The following is a 15,218-nucleotide window of genomic DNA, read 5'->3' as shown; positions in this document are numbered from 1 at the left end:
TGTTTTTATTCACAAAATGGACTTGAAAATCAGTTAGTAAACAAACCGTCTCCTTTAGATAAGTGACATTCTGATTTGTCTGTAAAAAGTTCCGTTTCCTAGCTAACGTCCTCTGAAGCACTTTTATGTGCAACTGCTGTGCCAATGTTTGCTGTCATTTGGTTGTAACGAAATCAGTCATGAACTTCAAAGTGGAATCATTTCAGAGCCTTTCCTCTACAGTAGTTCGGGAAACACAATACCAAGTGACCTTGATTCACTGCGAACTCAACTGGAAAATGTGCCTAGTGTCTCCCTGAAGCAAGAATCCCTCACCTCTTGACCCTCATCATTTTGGGCTTGAGTCTTCAACCTTGTTGTGCAGACGTCAGCACCGTGTAATCTGTGACCTTCTCTGCTCTCTTCTAAGCTATGGCCTGATTGTTTATACCTTAGTGTTGCTATCAGTTTGGACCAGAAGTCATGAATCTTTCCCTGACCTTAACCTCACTGTGGGTTGGCTTAAGGAAGAATCTGGATCTGCTGATGTATAAGCACTAAATTATGTGAAAATTAATAACATTTAACCCTCAACTCCTTAAGTAATAAAGTAGTGGGAAAAGAATTGAATGTTTTATAGCAGTTGTAAATTATCTAGGCAATAGCTAAAAGGTAAGTTTTTATTTAACTGAAGTTTCTAAAAGGGGGATGAAAGAGGGTGGGAAAGGAAAGCGCCATTAAGAAAGCTCACTTTAACCTGTATGCTGTGTTATTTTAACTTTGCCCTCTAGGCTTGGTTAAATAGTCATGTACTTTATGTCTTAAAAAACATATCCACATGTATTAGTAAGTGAAAAATTTAACAAAACACAAATTATTATGTTAGATTTATGTTTCTTGAAGAAATGATCTAACTTTAATAAGCATATTTTACAAATGCTGTTTCCTGAGAACCGCTGCTTTTAGATGGAACATGCCTTTGTGTTGGTCATGCTTTCTTCCTAGTAATTTGAAACACCTATTTAAATTGTCTTTTGCAAACAAGCTAACTAGATCACCACTGAGGTTTATAATGTACTTTTTGGATATCTGAAATACTGGAGGTATTGAAGGACAGTGCTTGCACACTCATCCATCTCTGCCTCGTGGATGGATTGTGCTCCACTGTGTAGCCCTGCAGGCGGCCCAGGGCTCAGCTTGGACAGGGTCCGTGAGCACCCCAGCCCAGGAAGAGGTGGCCAGCAGGAGACATGGACTGTGGGGCCCAGGTGTTGTGTTGGGCACTGTGCTGGCAGGTTGTAGTGGACCTTCCTGTGCCCCCCTGGGAGGATGGGGGTGGAGGAGAGGTAAAGGTGCCTCTGTGTGTGTGTGTGTGTGTGTGTGTGTGTGTGTGTGTGTGTGTTTGGTTTGTTTGGGATCTGTTGTAAAAGCCCAGGCCCTCCCTCACCTTTGGGAGGTTCTGTCACAGAAGTGAGAACTTGGTGGTGAGCATTTCATTTCTTCAGCAAATGCTGCTGAGCCTCTGATCTGTGCCTGGTGTTCTTCTTGAGCTGAGAATCCTGCAGGGAACAAGCGCAACACAGATAGCTTGGTCCTGCAGTTTACATTACAATGGGAACACATTTGTCTGGCAAATAGCATAACTTCTCAGATGTCTCTGAACCCCACATCCACAGTCTGAGCTGTTGAGGTCTCTTGACTAGTAATTGGTGATTTTAATCTGGATTTCTCCATTTATTATTTCCTAATATATGATTTTAACTTGCTTAATAATTAAGTCTTTCGTATATTTTCTCTGTCTGTGTCTCCCTTAGACCCACACAAGCTTTACAAGGGCAAGGATCTTATCTTTTTGTTTTTCTTCCGCATGTCTCCCAAGCACCTAGACAGAGCCTCCGTTACCAAAGCTCCAGTCAATGTTTGCTGAGTGCGTGTTCACACTGGGTTTGTTTGAACACTCTCGCTAATGAATCCTGTTGGAATTCTGACGGTGCATCTAACTCTCAAGGCCGGGGGCCCGGGGTCTCTTGGGGTGGGTGAGCTTGCTTCCACCTCGTTTGCGGGGTGCTCGTGTTGGAGTGGGTCCCCCACATCTTCCACGGCTCTCCCCCCGCCCTATGTGTGCAGTGCCCACAGTCACGTTTTGTGGTCCTGGTTTCCCCGAGGTCACGACAGCAGCACCATTAAAGTCCCACCTGCGGCCTTGCGGGCGATTTTCCTTGTTCAAGGAAGTCACCTGATGCCTCTGCTGCGTAGGCAGTGAGTGCATCAGAGGCCAGGGGGCTGGGCGCTGGGGTCGGGGCGCTGGTTTTGAGCGGTGTCCTCAGGCAGCTGTGATGACCGCGCTCAAGCCCGCTCATGGGGAAGCGGAGCTGACACCTGGTGTTTGGACAGGTCATGCCGTGCAGGATCATTGGCTGTGCGTAGAGTTGCTCATCTGTGGTGACAGATGTTGAGCTGTTATTTAGTAACTTAGGTTTGTTTTCCTTTGCACACAAATAACCTCTTAGCTGCTGAGTGCTTCTGCAGGCGACCACGGAGCCCATCAGCCGGCAGGCGTTTGCAGGCGCCAGAGGTGTTGCATTGAAAGAGAACTTTCGGAGTGTGTGGCACGGGGAAGAACAGGCCCTCACGCCCCGCTCCCAGATTTCCTTTGTAAAGAACATCAATACAAGCACCACCATTCTTCAGAAACACAGGCCAGGTGCTCGGGTGCACTGTTGCAGCCACTGAGGGCCCAGTGATGGAAACGTGCTATTGGCAGAAACAGACCATAATCAAGTCATAATGTCAGACAGTGATGAGTGCTGTGAGCAAGAATAGATGAATAACTGGTGGGGGGGGGTTGGGGTTGGACTCTCAGAGAAGGGCTTTCGGAGGAGGGGACGTTTGCCATGAGAGTATGAGTCAGCCAGGAGGAGACATGGGGACGTGGTGGTAGGGGACCATAGGTGGAAAGGCCCCAAGGTGGGGACGATCTTGGGGTGTATGCATGTGGGGAGCAGGGCTGTTTATTCACCCCACACTCTCTGGGCACCTGCCCTGTGCCAGGCGCTGTTCTCGGTACAGGAATAGAGCCATGGATGAGTCTCTGCCTTCATGCAGCTTTTGTTAAATCAGGGCGGGCTGGGGGCTGTGCTGGGTGGGGTGCTCTTTTCTGTAGGGTGCTCAGAGGGGGTCTCTAGTGAGATGGCATTCGGGCAGAGACCTAAAGGAAGGGTTGCAGGAAAGTCAGGAGGCTGGAGGGCAGGGGGCCATGGTGAGGACCTTGGCTTTGACTGGGACAGGAGATGGCGGGATTCTGAGCAGAGGGGTGACACCGGCTTCTGTGTTGACAGTAGACTCTAGGGCCGGGACAGAAGCAGAGGGACCAATAGGAGGTGGCAGTTGCCATGATCCAGGGCAGAGAATGTGCATCTTAGACCAGAATAATGGTGAAGGTTGTTGGGAGATGCACTTGGAATCCCAAGGCGCCAGCAGGACTGGCAGATGCATATGGGATGCGTATGGGACGGCAGAGAAAGAGGAAGAGACAGTCGTGGGGCTGGAGCCCATGAGCGAGGGGCAGAGGGTGGGCACAGCTAAATCATCACGTGGGACAGAGAAAAAAAAGGATTTTGTTCTCTGTGTTGGAAAGTCAGCAGAGAGTTTAGATGGGGGTGAGGTGACATAGTGACAACTTAGCAACAGCAACTAATATTTATTGAGCACTTATTCTGTATCAGCCCTTATGACAACCCTGCAAGAGTCAGCTTCATTGTTATATCCATTCTATAGATGAGGACGCTGATGGACAGAGAGCTTATAAGGTATCTTGCCCTATACCACACATTTAGTTAGGGCCAAACTTGATTAATTGATGTGCGTCCTAGGGTGTATTTTATTGTTCCTTTAGGGAAGTTACCATGTCTTTGGGTAACCATGCCCACACCCAAGGGCTTAAGAAACATTTTGATGATTACCAGTTGTTTGCGAATGGGGCCAGAGACAATTTAGGTATTAAAATCTCACTAAATCTGTATCCATTATATGACTCATCTATCTCCTTCTTCCATGGGCCCCCTCAAAAAATGATCATGGGTACATTCCCCTTACCTGTAAAGCATGTTCATGGTCACAGAAAATACATAGAGAACCACAGGTCTGCAGGTTTCTACATGGGAACTCCCACACTATAGTCAGAAGGTCTGAGACTAGTTAAAAAAAAATGGTTGTGGAATCCGGGCAGCAGCCACTAGGTAATCTCTTTATAAAGGTTGGTGTAATTTCTATAAGACTTGTTTATTTTGCTCTCAGTTTGTTATCTTGACATTGTTGCCTTTGAAGAGGTTATAGAATTATTGTGATTTAATTACAGACCAGGTATCTTACAAGATTCATTTGCTATCTCCACATCATTTTCTCATTTCTTTGGCTGTCAGTCCCTGGGTGAAGGTGGGAGGGGGAGGCCTTCCTGGGGGGAGAGAATGTGGTAGCAATGAATGTTTACTGCACAAGAGCACTGAGGGCTTCTATTATAGTCTGGGGGTGGGGGAAGGAGTGGCGGGGAGCACGCAGGAATGTGACCCCCTGGGCCCCAGCCCTGATGAGCAGGGCGGGATTACAGAGGGACGGTAGTGTTAAAGTTAGGATTTTCTGGAAATGTAGCAGACTCCCCCGCACCCCTTGCCATTTGAGATTTTGAAACCCTACTTCTGTTTTGCAAGAGCCGAGAAGGGACCAGTTAATAGCTCTGATCATCTTGTCTCTGGAGAGAATTTATATCTCAATTTACCAGAAGACAGCTCTGGTATTAGGGCAACAAGAATGGTTTTATTCCTGTTTCCTCTTCCTGCACTCTGTTCCTATTTAATTCTTGCATTAAAACCATTCCTGGTGTGCTTGCTTCGGCAGCACGTATACTAAAATTGGAACAATACAGAGAAGATTAGCATGGCCCCTGAACAAGGATGATACGCAAATTCGTGAAGCGTTCCATATTTTTGAAAAACAAATACTGTATGCTAACACATATATATGGAATCTAAAAAAAAAAAAAATAGTTCTGAAGAACCTAGGGGCAGGACAGGAATAAAGACACAGACGAAGAGAATGGACTTGAGGACACAGGGAGGGGGAAGGGTAAGCTGGGACGAAGTGAGAGAGTGGCATGGACATATATACGCTACCAAATGTAAAACAGATAGCTAGTGGGAAGCAGCCACATAGCACAGGGAGATCAGCTCAGTGCTTTGTGACCACCTAGAGGGGTGGGATAGGGAGGGTGGGAGGGAGACGCCAGAGGGAGGAGGTATGGGGATATATGTATATGTATAGCTGATTCACTTTGTTATAAAGCAGAAACTAACACACCATTGTAAAGCAATTATACTCCAATAAAGATGTTTAAAAAAAAAACAAACGATTCCTGGTAAATTAGAACATGCTCTTGTGTTCAGGCCTTGTTTTGAAGAAGGGTTTTGAGTCAAAAAAATTTGATAGCCTCCCATCTATCATGGTGATTTCTGACTTTCCTAAGGGACTGTGTACTTGAGCGAGGCTTGTTCTTTTGTAAGAACCAGCCTCCCTGGGCCTGGGAGGTGGTGAAAGATGCTCTGCTGGGAGGGGAGCCATGGCAAAGGGTTGGACTTCGGGGGACTTCTGCCAGGATGCAGCATATCAATTGTTGGTGTGTTTGGAAATTTGAAAAGTAATATTAAGAATTAAAGTTGTACAAAACCTCCTAAGATTTCTACCATGGCTGTATAAAGTTTGAGCATGGTGCTATCAATTTAAAAGTGGACAATTTAAAAATTCCACCTCTTTTGGAAATGTGTTGCCACCTCTACCCCAATTCGGCAGTCTTTAGATAAACTGACAGCCCCCATTTACCAACAAGGAAGAACCTTCGATTTTTGTTTTTTATTATTATCTTTTAAATAGCAGGGTGGTGAAAGATACGGCGTGTGACTCAGCAGATGGGAATTTCTTTAATAACGCACTGGGTGTGTGAGCATTAGCCCTGCTCCCCACAAGCAGCTCTGCAGAATGCCCTCCGCCTGTTTGGGGAACAGACGTGGCGACCCAAGAGAAGCAGCCCAAACTTCCCTAGAGGAGGCAGACTCGGTGGTGGAATCTGAGGGATTCTCTTTGTTTCATTTGTTTTCCCTCTGTCTTGGAAAACACGGAGGCAAATCCAGTCCGGCTCCTGCAGCTGCTGAGGCAAAGCAGGCTTTTTATGAATGAGGCCCAGGAGGGGGAGGAGAGGGCTTGTGTTACAGCAGCAGTTGGTTGGGTAATGCATTTCATTCACTCCCAGCCATCTAGCCCCGGCTGTATTTTAAAGGATATTGTTCATTTTTTGTCGATTCAAATTAGACTTTTCTGCCCCTTGTGCAACTGTGTGTAAATTAGAACACTAAGCATGTTGTGTGCGTTAATTTTTTTTCATTTGTTTGTTTTGTTTTTTCTGAGTGTTTGCTCGTTTAGTTGGAGGAAATGGTAAGAGAAATGAACTGGGAAAAGGGGAAAAAAGGCTTTGTCATCCCTGGGGGCCTTGGTTACATCTCTGTCCCCAAGCCACCCAAGAGGAGGCAGGTGGGGTCCCTGTGCCCAGCCCTGAGAGTGGAGTGCTGATTGTTGGGCACCTACTGCCTGGTGCCCCAGGTCTGCACGTGCTGTCTCCCTTGCCCTGTCCCCCTCTCCTGCTCCCAGTGGGCAGCTCATTATTTGTGGCACTTGAAGCCTCATTGTTGTGGTCACAGGGTTGTGTGAATTGGAAGCTGTGTGACAATGCTGGCCCCCCTCCCTGCCACCGCTTCCTGCTGGGAGCAGAGAGAAGAGGGCAGGCATTGTCTTGGGCATAAATGAACCTCTATCAAAACAAACACCAGAGAGAGGGGCGGCTGGGTTACAGCTGCCCCTGTGAGCCCCGGCAGAGGGCCGCCGTCCTCGCAAAGAGCGCTTTAAGCCTGGATGAGGAGTGTCCTCGCTGACTGTCCTGTGCGCAAAGAGCGAACCCCAAACTGACTGGCCATCCACACCACCCTCAAAATGATTCCCCAAATCAGAAATGCCGGATTTGTGTCCTTGAGCATGGTTGGGGGAAGAGAATTACCCCGAGGCATCATGGCTGTATATGAAGGATAATGCTATTGTAAAGTTGTTCTGCCAGAGAGGTTAAGCACACCCTTCTCCAACGTGGACACTGAGAACAGAGATAGAGACGATTAGGCTGTTTTTTTGCTCCAGCTTTTAAATAGGACCCTTCCCTCCCCATTGCTAGTGGCAACCAGGTGCTTTAAGGCACCTAATGCCTGATGTCACAAACTCTCCAGATGTGCCAAGCGTCTTTCTTTAGCTCTCCATGTTTTGATGTTGTATAAACACAACTGGCAATGCCCCTAATGCCCATTGTCCAGCACCAGTGTGGAAGCTCACCATTGCATGCCTGACTCGCTTTCCTGGTTGCCCTGGTTTCTCTCCTGTGTGGGTGTCATGTGTCCCGTTAACACCACATGCCCCTCCCCAGCCTTGAATGCCACATCTGGGCTGTTTTAGGCATGGGTGATACGAGTTCGGTTTCTTTTTTTTCTTTTAACTGTAAAAGGAAAGTCTTTCATTGCAATTATACCAAAGGAAGGGATGAGAAGGAATGCATTGAGGACTTGATATAAACAGCTAGTCTTGGGTCCTAATTGTCCAGTTTCTCTTTTTGGCCAGCAGCCAACATGATGTCACTGTGTCCACGTCCTGAGGGTCTGAATTAAAGGCACACTGCATGGGCCAGCTCTGGGTACAGCGATGGCTTTGGCTTTGAAGTTCAGTTGGGGTCCTGATTAGAAAAAAGTTGGGGTAAGCTGACCCAGGGCATGGGTGGCTGGTTCTAAGATGTGATTCTGGCCTGAGCCTTGCTACTAACAGTGGTAGGTCACTTAAGTTCACAGGCTAGGCCCTTGGAGGACTTCAGGACTTAAGGAAGGAGAAGGGATGGAGAAGGATTGCAACAAGAAATAAAAGAAGGAACAAGAGAGAACTGCCATAGAAGGAGAGGGAGCAAAACACTTCCAAAGGGGGTATTTCCTTATTTAGGAGATTGAGGTATTATAGTGGATGACTGTGCCACTGGCAGCAAAACCATTTTAGTTGAAGGAGCACACCCTGGATGGCCCAGTGGTTAAGTTGTCAGCAGAGGCAGGGACTGTGGCCTCCTCCTTCTGAAAGATGGGTAGAAAATGGAAGAGGGGAGATAAAGCAGGACTGAGGAATGTTTTGGGTTTTGTTTTGTTTGGCTTGGGGGTGGAGGATTGCACCGGTGAGGTCAAGGAAGCCAGAATTGTCAAATTCAAGAAGCGTCTCAGACGTTTTGATGAGCAGCAACTTTGGGGAGCAAAGTGTATACAGGCTTTGAACTTACCTCCTTGAAAGACTAGACAAATTCACATTGAAAGAATGGATGCCATTATAGCCATGGTCTTGTCTACATGCAGACATCTTCTGTATGCATTGTATTTGTCTGGCCTCATTGGAACAGAAGTTTTTTGCTTGAGTTAATTTCCCAAGTAATCAAAGCTCCCTTCTCAGAGTGCAAGATATTTACATTTTTCTCTTAATTGTTGTTGATTAACAGCACTTTGCTGTCTTTAATGTGGATCATTTTCTTGGCATCCCAGGGCACTATTGTGAAACCTGGTGCCTCAGAATCTGTTGCTATGTGGGGCTCCAATTTTTCCTTAAATTAAATGGCCTTGGACATCTATGCATGGTTATATTTTATGCATTTGGTGTATTCTCCCTGTATGCAGGGATTGCGAATTCTGATCTTAGTCTATCTATCTCTCGGTAAAGTAGATAACTGTGAATATTTATAAATGATTTTCCCTGAAGCTCAGAGGACTTTTGCTTTGCTTTTATGTTGGCATTGGGTTCCAAGTGTTTCGTGGTTGAGATACTAGAATTCTGTTCATCAGGTCCATGGAGCATTAAACACATACTCATACAAACACATACTCGGCTATGAACTCCAAATGGGAAAGATTTTTATTTAATGATTTTAGATTTTGAGCCACTTCTGTTTATATCGCTATATTTTTCTCTCTCATGTTCATGGTCTTCAGTGAGTCAGATCCCCTAAGAATTTTTGGTTCGTTTATCTTATATTTTTTTTACACATAGCTCTTTATGTTTTCCCAGACAGGAATTGTGCTACTTGAAATGAAAAGTAAATGTAATATGTAATGTTCTATTGGTAATTGTTTGTTTCTACTTTAGGCTGACACTGAACTAATGATTTTTTAATTGTACCTGGCTTGAAACACAATGAAAAAGTGGTTTCCTACTGCTTCTTTCTCTTTTTTCCCTTAAGCTGGTTCAGTAACTTGAAGGTAATTAAAAATGTACAGACCTCAGGAATGTATTTATGTTCCATAGTCATGGGTTAACCAAGTAGTGCTCATGTATAATAGCTGGATGGGATGTACGAACACTGAGGTAATGAGTAGCCTGTTTTATATATTTATTATGTTATTATTTATTTAGAGGAATAAAAAAATCTTTTCTCTGTAGTTCTAGAATGCCATGAAAAGTCTGTTTGAGGCATTATCGTGCCATTTTTACAGGGTGATCTTCCTCTTCTGAATGGTGTTACGTGTTGCCAGTATCCCAAGGGCTGGTTTGGGACTAAGGCAAAGGATTTAGGAGGCACAAGTGAAAGGGAAGAAATAAATACATGCCTTTTCTTCTTAAAAGAAGGGTAGTAGTTGGCTTGTTGATTTAGCTTCGAGACTGTGGAGGATGAAGCCTGCACTGCAGGGTAAGTAATATAGGGGGAGACCCTGAAGGGGAGGTTACGGGGTGGTGGACTGTGCACACACAGTATTGTGACTGTGAGTTGGGAAGGAGAGTGCTAAGAGTATTTTCTGAGTCATAGCCACTCAGAAAATACTCGCTAATCCATTTGTTTGAAGATACAGTGAACTGGAGAGGATAAACAAAAATGGGAGATCCTTGCAGGTAAGAAATCCAGGATAATTATTCACCAGAGTTTGAAATCGTCACCATATTCAAGGACATTTTCTTTTGGGGTGGTTTTATATTTAAGGTTTGCATTTAGATGATGCATGATTCAAAATCTTGGGGTATTAGTGGAGTATCTAAGGTACAGGGAAATTGCATTTGAGGATACTCCTGTTTAAACTTTCTGCTGCCAGAGTTGGCAAGCAAGTGAAAAGTAAAAGAAATTAGGATAGGTCTTGTTCCCCACCCCCTTCCAAAGCTGATACTCACTTTGGGTGGAATGTTTCTCATTTTTTACAGGGCTAATATTCCTCGAGGATTGTTTTCCCTGAAGCGGGCACTCATAGACCCTATGTTTGGGCAGAGCAACAAGACCAGTCTTCCAAATGGCAGGCTGCATGTTAATGTGCTTTTGTGCTCATCCTTTCCAGAAGGTGTCGGTGTGTTTATATGGTATCTTTGTGTGTGTGGGTGATTCAAGGCACTTTGCATCTGCCCACCCTCACCTCCAGCACCCCTGAAATGCAGCCCCTCTTGTCTCTCTTAGTTGCCCTGTAAGTGGTGACCTGTGATAACTCCAGGAGGGTCAGGAAGAAGGATTTGTTTTTCTTGTCTTGCTTAACCAATAAAACCTTTAACTGTGGCCCTTAAAAGAACCTCTAAAATCCTAAAGTATCTCTGGTAAGTTATTATCATAAATTATTTTTTGTTAGCTAACATAAAGGACTCAAATACCCTTTTCTTTCTGGTTGGTGGGCTTTACGACCAAAACCATTTCTAATAGTTTTGTCAGCTTGTTAGGGAAGACAAGTGCATTTTTGGTCCTTTGAACTAGGAAAGCACTGGCCATGCAACTTCCCACGGCCCTTCTGCAGGGTGAGTATTGGACAGAATTTGTTAGGGGACCGGGCAGGAGGCAGGTGCAGATGTGTGTCTGCAAAGGGCCAGAATCAACATGGACCCACACACGTTCCCATCCAGTCTCTGGTTCCTTACCTGTTTCAAGTTTCTGTTAGAGTCTGTCTTTGTCTTAATCTTTTCTGTGCTTTCGGTGAGCTACTTAGGAACATTGTGGGGAGGGCCGGGATGGGTCGGCACAGTGATTTTGGTGAGGCCCAGGAGTAGGCCAACGGTCCAGGACTGTCTTATGTATCAGAGAAAGGTGCAGAAAGAGTCGTCACATGTCCTCTTGTCAGCCCTTCCTGCCCCCTCCCACCAATCCCCCTCCTCACCTCTGGGCTCCAGGGAAGAAGGCCTCCCTGCTGCCCCTGACCAGCTGTTTCTTGAGTGCAGCAGCAGCTCTGGGAACTCTCCAAGGAGGCCTCCTTCCTGTGGTTGTCACTCTACTTGTAAAGCTAGTCCGCGAGCACCTCAGGACAAAATGCAGTCTCTCTCCCCCCATCCCCTCTCCTCTTCCTTCTTATGTTTGGAAAGTCTGGGGCTAGCCTGGCAAGAAAGTGGGAGACGGGGTGCTGGAGGAAGAGCTGGGAGCAAATGAATGATGCTTCTATCAGAGGCGTGCAGCTCTCTAAGAAGGTAAAAATGTAACCGCAATGCCTTGTCCATCTGCTAAGCCCCCTTGAAGTGGGCTCAGCTCCGTGTGCCACACTGACACTGTGAGGCCAGTGTGGGCCCAGCCCATCTTGCAGCGCCTGTGCTAGTATCTCCCAGCTGAAAGTTCTGCCCCTCCCTTCCCTTCATTTTTTCTTGATAAGAGCTAAAAAAAAAATTTTTTTTTAAATTCTGGTTGAATAATAGGAGCCTCTCTCTATAATTGGCATGTGTGGGAATATATATTAAATAAACACCTTCTAATAGGTGTTACCAGATCTCCTATGGGAATTCTTTCACAGTGTTTTTTCAGCATTGAGAGAAGAAAAGCTAAGGATGTCTCTTAGTCCTTCTTGTGGACATGTGCTGAAAGCCAGGAGTGGTCCTGTGCCTGGAAAAGTCCATTCTCTCGTGTTAGTAAGTGATAGACAAGGGTGTGTATTTACCAACATCAGGCATCCACAAAATATTGACATAAGTGTTTTAGGGTACAACTGGCCCTAAACCTGACACGACAGTTAATATCATGCAAGTTGAAAGTTTCGTAAGTTCTGATGTGATGTGTTCCGTGGGCATTGAAGTCAGAGCTGCCTTGCTCATCCCCAGCCCTCTCAGATCATCCCCCTGTGCCTGGCTCACAGCTCCTCAATACGATGCTTTGTTCGTTGTAGCATGGTGGGATTTTTATAGATTCAAATAAGTTGGAGGTACTTTCACATTTTTAACAGCTAAAAACATACTAATCATAAAGCTTAGATTCTCCCAAGTAGGGCGTTGAACACAGGCTGCATCCTGGATGTATTACAGAGGAACCACATAGTGTGATGGATTCTTTGTCCCTTGGAGCTTCCCTTTGCCTCCCCGAACCATATACGGTCTAGGCAGCTTTCTAGAGACTTTCCTTATGCAACATGTACTTGTACTTGTACAAGAAGTGTACTCCTTTGCGCTGTCTGAGGCATTTTGGTTGTATGGAGCTTGTTAAATTTAGATTCCCGGCATAGTTTCAGATGTGGATGTATGCTCAGAGAAAGGGTAGGGGCTAAAGCCATCAACTGCTGCCAGATGGGGTTCCACCCTGGCTCTGTTGCTTACTGGCTGTGACACCTGTGCCTCTGTTTCCCCCTCTGTAAGATGGCATGAACAGTGGTGCCCCCTCGAGAGTTTGTGAGGTTTAAATGAACCAATGACCGTGAGGACTTTACAGTGGTGCCTGGGCCACAGTAGAACACTGTCCGTGGAAGTGTAAGCCATCGTCACTTTTGTCAACATCACCAGTCATTAATGCATGCACTGTCCCCTGGCTTTTTTTTCTTTCATCCAGCAGTTAGGATTTTCTGTCAAACTAAAGAAAGCCTCTATGTTTCACACAGTGTACGTTCAGAGGAAACAACAGCAGCTGTATGAAAATAGTAACCTCCTTGCAGAGTCATTATTTGTAAATTTAGTCAGAATGTTTGATCTACAAGTTTTCGTTATAGATGTTGTCTTGTAATTGGAAAATTCTCTAAGAGCAGCTCCAATGAACATTCCTTTTTGATGGTTGAGGTGTCACTTTTGTGTGGGAAATAAGCTGTGATACAAAGACACCAAATACATGTTGTTCAGGACAGGCATTTGTGACAGCATGGCATGGGACAGAGTGATGTTGGGTATCCCCACGAGGAGCTTAGATCAACCCAAGGGAAAGTCACATTTGTTGGTGTAAGAGCTATTAATATTAGAAAGAATTTAAAAATAATAATAAGGTATTGGGATATCAGCACCAAATTAGATAACTACAACTAAATAGCCTTTCATTAATTCTGAAACCTGAAGTTGAAAGATTTCCATTTTCCTCTATGTTTATCTCCCTCAAAAATGTTTCCAGCTGTGGGATAAATTATGAAGAATTATTTCACTTTGATTTTTAATATTGCCAGTGCAGCAGTTTTGCAATGAAAGAACAGTGGTTATAGGAATGACTACTTAGCCCTCCAGGACTACTGTGTATACCTGTGTTGCCAAGAACACATGGGAACTTAAAAGGCAGGTGAGTTTAATATCCATCCACTGAGAACACTATAGGCCCTTATGGGTTTTTGTACTGGAGTCATGATGATGAATGTGACATGAACTTCACTTAGAGTCTGTGCAGGGATAGGGGAAGTATGTTCTTGAAAGATTCCTATCAGACAGTTAAGATAAGCGGGTTTTTAGATGCGGACCTATCCTGAATGTTCCAGGCCCTCCAGGTGCTAGGTGAGGTGACTGCAGGGTTGCTCTGGTGTGGATAATGAAACTCTGAGCAGGGCACATGTCCCAAGGTTCTGGCTGAGCCTCTTTGACATTCCACGGAGCCCTGACCCTGACTCTGCCCGGGCACATACTGGAGGCAGCCTCAGGGTGGCACAGGGATTCGGGGCACAGCTAGCGGCACTTTAGGGTGCTGGGAGGCTTACCGACCTCCTGTTGTAAACTTGGGTTAGTCTTTTCCAGAGCAACTGAGATTGGACTCCACCACCTCAGGGTCAGGAGCTGGAAGTGCTGGCTTATGCTCAGGTAGATCCCGGAGAAGAGCTGTCAGCGTGAGCTCCATGCCTCCCAGGTCCTGCCGGCTCGAGAGGCTTGCCCAGCACCAAGGCTCCAGGCGTTGGGAGTGCTGCCTGCCTGCCAGCCAAGAGATGTGAACCACCGCAGTGAACTGGCAGTGAATTAGCAGGCTCTTAAACTGCCATTTTTTCTCCGTTCTGTGTTTTTATAACTCTGCTGCGTAGACACCAGATTAGAAATCCTGTGCACATAGTCTCAGAGTTTCTGGATTCAACCCCAGAGAAGACTCATTTGGTTTTGAGGAATACTTAAAGAAAACGTTGGTCGGTTCCATTTTCCCACGTAAAGTGCTGCATAAGGGCTCTGCCGTGACAGCCAGACGTGTCCACACAGCCCTCGGGGAGTGTCTGCAGTGGACTCAACTGCTTTGGAGGGAAATGGTTCCAATGGGTTTCCCATCCTCCATCTTTGTTGCTAAAATTGTGTTCCCTGTGTTGTGTTTTGTTAATGTAATGAGAACCCACTACCCCTTCTGTGGGGTCTAGGTGGGAGAAGGACTGGGACATCCAGGGCTAACACAGGGCTTGGCAGGAGCTCTGTAGGTGTGCTCCATCCTGAGGGGGATCCAAACCGGTCCTCACTTTGGGGATTTTGGGTGAACTAAGCAAAAAAGAGGTCAGGAGAGGTCATGAAAGTCAGTTTTATGGTTTGAGTGAAGGCCAACCTTAGAAAATGGGGCCCAGGGTATTGAACTTTACGGTGGAAGGCGTAGGGGGCGGGGGGCAGTTTTTTCCTTGCGTCTCTGAGTAACCTGACCAGCGCCCTGCTCTCTGCTTTCTAGTGGTCAGTGGCCGTGCTGTTTGCTTAGTATCTGCATTATATCAATCTGGTGTGTTAGAACCTAACTATTGCCGAATTACAGTGTGACATATTTTAGATAAGATTCCCCACCTCACCCCCAAACCAACACTCTGCCATTTAAAAATGAAAAGTTAAAATGTTTTATTTTAGTCTTCTGGGATAAATTAATCTTGAGAAGAGCAATACTTATCGAACATTTATGTATGTATATGGCCATCCCTTTATATCTTATTTATAAGTGAGCAATTCTCTTGTAAATCAAAGATTCCAAATAATTTTCTTAAGTTTCACTCAAGGTTTGA

General features: G+C 45.6%; 1 protein-coding gene and 1 non-coding gene across 3 annotated transcripts in view; both read left to right on the top strand.

Annotated features, from left to right (window-relative positions):
• Positions 1-15,218, top strand: part of IGF1R (insulin like growth factor 1 receptor) — a 305,438-nt gene that overhangs the window by 155,683 nt on the left and 134,537 nt on the right. The gene's annotated exons all lie outside the window — the stretch shown is intronic.
• On the top strand, positions 4,857-4,963 carry LOC133086458 (U6 spliceosomal RNA). The gene has a single exon (XR_009700213.1). It is a non-coding gene; the product is annotated as a U6 spliceosomal RNA (small nuclear RNA).

Source organism: Eubalaena glacialis, chromosome 2 (genome assembly GCF_028564815.1).
Source record: "Eubalaena glacialis isolate mEubGla1 chromosome 2, mEubGla1.1.hap2.+ XY, whole genome shotgun sequence".
Taxonomy (NCBI): domain Eukaryota; kingdom Metazoa; phylum Chordata; class Mammalia; order Artiodactyla; family Balaenidae; genus Eubalaena; species Eubalaena glacialis.
The sequence above is the reverse complement of the archived record's forward strand: the minus strand, read 5'-3'. Positions and strand labels throughout refer to the sequence as shown.